Source organism: Crinia signifera, chromosome 6 (assembly GCF_055691185.1).
Source record: "Crinia signifera chromosome 6, ASM5569118v1, whole genome shotgun sequence".
Lineage (NCBI taxonomy): Eukaryota > Metazoa > Chordata > Amphibia > Anura > Myobatrachidae > Crinia > Crinia signifera.
The window spans coordinates 123,976,910-123,981,909 of NC_139222.1; the positions used below are offsets into that span (position 1 = coordinate 123,976,910).

General features: G+C 39.2%; 6 non-coding genes across 6 annotated transcripts; all 6 read right to left on the reverse strand.

Moving 5' to 3' along the window:
* Positions 1-279: 279 nt before the first annotated feature.
* Positions 280-351, reverse strand: TRNAP-UGG (transfer RNA proline (anticodon UGG)). Its single transcript has one exon. It is a non-coding gene; the product is annotated as a tRNA-Pro (tRNA).
* A 294-nt stretch (positions 352-645) lies between these two features.
* On the reverse strand, positions 646-717 carry TRNAP-AGG (transfer RNA proline (anticodon AGG)). The gene has a single exon. It is a non-coding gene; the product is annotated as a tRNA-Pro (tRNA).
* Positions 718-1,011: 294 nt separating this feature from the next.
* On the reverse strand, positions 1,012-1,083 carry TRNAP-AGG (transfer RNA proline (anticodon AGG)). Its single transcript has one exon. It is a non-coding gene; the product is annotated as a tRNA-Pro (tRNA).
* A 1,013-nt stretch (positions 1,084-2,096) lies between these two features.
* On the reverse strand, positions 2,097-2,168 carry TRNAP-AGG (transfer RNA proline (anticodon AGG)). The gene has a single exon. It is a non-coding gene; the product is annotated as a tRNA-Pro (tRNA).
* Positions 2,169-2,815: 647 nt separating this feature from the next.
* TRNAP-AGG (transfer RNA proline (anticodon AGG)) lies at positions 2,816-2,887 on the reverse strand. Its single transcript has one exon. It is a non-coding gene; the product is annotated as a tRNA-Pro (tRNA).
* Positions 2,888-3,183: 296 nt separating this feature from the next.
* On the reverse strand, positions 3,184-3,255 carry TRNAP-AGG (transfer RNA proline (anticodon AGG)). Its single transcript has one exon. It is a non-coding gene; the product is annotated as a tRNA-Pro (tRNA).
* Positions 3,256-5,000: the final 1,745 nt, after the last annotated feature.

The following is a 5,000-nucleotide window of genomic DNA, read 5'->3' on the forward strand; positions in this document are numbered from 1 at the left end:
CGTCAGAATAATTTTTTTTTTTTAAGTGAAACTCATATTATTTATGTAATAATTAAAAGAGCTGGATAAAATATTTGATGTATATTGTTGTATTATGTTACTGAGATAATGGGGAATGTGTTTTTTTTACCCAAAGTACCACCATATGGTTGAAAATGTACTACATACTCCTAAGTAATTACAAACTAATTGTGTAAAATGGCAAGAGCAAAATTCATTTGATGCTTTGAAATCAAGCATTTAACATCAATCATGGGCTCTAAAAGGCAGCTAAATGCTGGGCTCGTCCGGGATTTGAACCCGGGACCTCTCGCACCCAAAGCGAGAATCATACCCCTAGACCAACGAGCCACCCCTGAAAACTTCTCACGTCAGAATAATTTTTTTTTAAAGTGAAATTAATATTATTTATGTAATAATTGAAAGAGCTGGATAAAATATTTAATGAATATTGTTGTGTTATGTTACTGAGATAATGGGGAATGTGTTTTTTTACCCAAAGTACCACCATATGGTTGAAAATGTCCTAAATACTCATAAGTAATTACAAACTAATTGTGTAAAATGGCAAGAGCAAAATTCAATTGATGCTTTGAAATCAAGCATTTAACATCAATCATGGGCTCTAAAAGGCAGCTAAATGCTAGGCTCATCCGGGATTTGAACCCGGGACCTCTCGCACCCTAAGCGAGAATCATACCCCTAGACCAACGAGCCACCCCTGAAAACTTCTCACGTCAGAATAATTTTTTTTTAAAGTGAAACTCATATTATTTATGTAATAATTGAAAGAGCTGGATAAAATAGTTGATGTATTTTGTTGTGTTATGTTACTGAGATAATGGGGAATGTGTTTTTTTACCCAAAGTACCACCATATGGTTGAAAATGTCCTAAATACTCATAAGTAATTACAAACTAATTGTGTAAAATGGCAAGAGCAAAATTCAATTGATGCTTTGAAATCAAGCATTTAACATCAATCATGGGCTCTAAAAGGCAGCTAAATGCTGGGCTCGTCCGGGATTTGAACCCGGGACCTCTCGCACCCTAAGCGAGAATCATACCCCTAGACCAACGAGCCACCACTGAAAACTTCTCACGTCAGAATAATTTTTTTTTAAAGTGAAACTCATATTATTTATGTAATAATTGAAAGAGCTGGATAAAATAGTTGATGTATTTTGTTGTATTATGTTACTGAGATAATGGGGAATGTGTTTTTTTTACCCAAAGTACCACCATATGGTTGAAAATGTACTACATACTCCTAAGTAATTACAAACTAATTGTGTAAAATGGCAAGAGCAAAATTCAATTGAGGCTTTGAAATCAATCATGGGCTCTAAAAGGCAGCTAAATGCTGGGCTCGTCCGGGATTTGAACCCGGGACCTCTCGCACCCAAAGCGAGAATCATACCCCTAGACCAACGAGCCACCCCTGAAAACTTCTCACGTCAGAATATTTTTTTTTTAAAGTGAAACTCATATTATTTATGTAATAATTGAAAGAGCTGGATAAAATATTTAATGAATATTGTTGTGTTATGTTACTGAGATAATGGGGAATGTGTTTTTTTACCCAAAGTACCACCATATGGTTGAAAATGTCCTAAATACTCCTAAGTAATTACAAACTAATTGTGTAAAATGGCAAGAGCAAAATTCAATTGATGCTTTGAAATCAAGCATTTAACATCAATCATGGGCTCTAAAAGGCAGCTAAATGCTGGGCTCATCCGGGATTTGAACCCGGGACCTCTCGCACCCAAAGCGAGAATCATACCCCTAGACCAACGAGCCACCCCTGAAAACTTCTCACGTCAGAATAATTTTTTTTTAAAGTGAAACTCATATTATTTATGTAATAATTGAAAGAGCTGGATAAAATAGTTGATGTATTTTGTTGTGTTATGTTACTGAGATAATGGGGAATGTGTTTTTTTACCCAAAGTACCACCATATGGTTGAAAATGTCCTAAATACTCATAAGTAATTACAAACTAATTGTGTAAAATGGCAAGAGCAAAATTCAATTGATGCTTTGAAATCAAGCATTTAACATCAATCATGGGCTCTAAAAGGCAGCTAAATGCTGGGCTCGTCCGGGATTTGAACCCGGGACCTCTCACACCCTAAGCGAGAATCATACCCCTAGACCAACGAGCCACCACTGAAAACTTCTCACGTCAGAATAATTTTTTTTTAAAGTGAAACTCATATTATTTATGTAATAATTGAAAGAGCTGGATAAAATAGTTGATGTATTTTGTTGTATTATGTTACTGAGATAATGGGGAATGTGTTTTTTTTACCCAAAGTACCCCCATATGGTTGAAAATGTACTACATACTCCTAAGTAATTACAAACTAATTGTGTAAAATGGCAAGAGCAAAATTCAATTGAGGCTTTGAAATCAATCATGGGCTCTAAAAGGCAGCTAAATGCTGGGCTCGTCCGGGATTTGAACCCGGGACCTCTCGCACCCAAAGCGAGAATCATACCCCTAGACCAACGAGCCACCCATGAAAACTTCTCACGTCAGAATAATTTTTTTTTAAAGTGAAACTCATATTATTTATGTAATAATTGAAAGAGCTGGATAAAATAGTTGATGTATTTTGTTGTGTTATGTTACTGAGATAATGGGGAATGTGTTTTTTTACCCAAAGTACCACCATATGGTTGAAAATGTCCTAAATACTCATAAGTAATTACAAACTAATTGTGTAAAATGGCAAGAGCAAAATTCAATTGATGCTTTGAAATCAAGCATTTAACATCAATCATGGGCTCTAAAAGGCAGCTAAATGCTGGGCTCGTCCGGGATTTGAACCCGGGACCTCTCGCACCCTAAGCGAGAATCATACCCCTAGACCAACGAGCCACCACTGAAAACTTCTCACGTCAGAATAATTTTTTTTTTTAAGTGAAACTCATATTATTTATGTAATAATTAAAAGAGCTGGATAAAATATTTGATGTATATTGTTGTATTATGTTACTGAGATAATGGGGAATGTGTTTTTTTTACCCAAAGTACCACCATATGGTTGAAAATGTACTACATACTCCTAAGTAATTACAAACTAATTGTGTAAAATGGCAAGAGCAAAATTCATTTGATGCTTTGAAATCAAGCATTTAACATCAATCATGGGCTCTAAAAGGCAGCTAAATGCTGGGCTCATCCGGGATTTGAACCCGGGACCTCTCGCACCCTAAGCGAGAATCATACCCCTAGACCAACGAGCCACCCCTGAAAACTTCTCACGTCAGAATAATTTTTTTTTTTTAAGTGAAACTCATATTATTTATGTAATAATTAAAAGAGCTGGATAAAATATTTGATGTATATTGTTGTATTATGTTACTGAGATAATGGGGAATGTGTTTTTTTTACCCAAAGTACCACCATATGGTTGAAAATATACTACATACTCCTAAGTAATTACAAACTAATTGTGTAAAATGGCAAGAGCAAAATTCAATTGATGCTTTGAAATCAAGCATTTAACATCAATCATGGGCTCTAAAAGGCAGCTAAATGCTGGGCTCGTCCAGGATTTGAACCTGGGACCTCTCGCACCGAAAGCGAGAATCATACCCCTAGACCAGGGGTAGGCAAGTAATTTTTGATGGAGTCCGGAAGTTTGAAATAATTTTGGTCGAGGTCCAAAAAATGATGCCAATACGGGCACAATGCTGGCAATACAGGGGCAATGCTGGCAATACGGGGACAATGCTGCCAATACGGGGACAATGCTGCCAATACGGGGACAATGCTGCCAATACAATGACAATGCTGGCAATACGGGCACAATGCTGCCAATACAATGACAATGCTGGCAATACGGGGACAATGCTGGCAATACGGGGACAATGCTGGCAATACGGGGACAATGCTGGCAATACGGGGACAATGCTGGCAATACAAGGAAAATGCTGGTAATACGGGCACAATGCTGGAAATACAAGGACAATGCTGGTAATACGGGCACAATGCTGGCAATACGGGGACAATGCTGGCAATACAAGGACAATGCTGCCAATACAAGGACAATGCTGCCAATACAAGGACAATGCTGCCAATACAAGGACAATGCTGCCAATACAAGGACAATGCTGGCAATACAAGGACAATGCTGGCAATATGGGCACAATGCTGGCAATACAAGGACAATGCTGGCAATACGGGCACAATGCTGGCAATACAGGCACAATGCTGGAAATACAAGGACAATGCTGGAAATACAAGGACAATGCTGGCAATACGGGCACAATGCTGGCAATATGGGCACAATGCTGGCAATACGGGGACACTGCTGGCAATACAAGGACAATGCTGGCAATACAAGGACAATGCTGGCAATACAAGGACAATGCTGCCAATACAAGGACAAAAGGCTGGCAATATGTGTACAATGCTGGCAATATGGGCACAATGCTGCCAATACAGGCACAATGCTGGCAATACAAGGACAATGCTGGCAATACAAGGACAATGCTGGCAATACAAGGACAATGCTGCCAATACAAGGACAATGCTGCCAATACGGGGACAATGCTGTCAATACGGGGACAATGCTGCAAATACAATGACAATGCTGGCAATACGGGCACAATGCTGCCCATACGGGCACAATGCTGCCAATACAATGACAATGCTGGCAATACGGGGACAATGCTGGTAATACGGGCACAATGCTGGCAATACGGGGACAATGCTGGCAATACAAGGACAATGCTGGCAATATGGGCACAATGCTGGCAATATGGGCACAATGCTGGCAATATGGGCACAATGCTGGCAATATGGGCACAATGCTGGCAATATGGGCACAATGCTGGCAATACGGGCACAATGCTGGCAATACGGGCACAATGCTGGCAATACAAGGACAATGCTGGCAATATGGGCACAATGCTGCCAATACAAGGACAATGCTGGCAATACGGGCACAATGCTGGCAATACGGGCACAATGCTGGCAATACAAG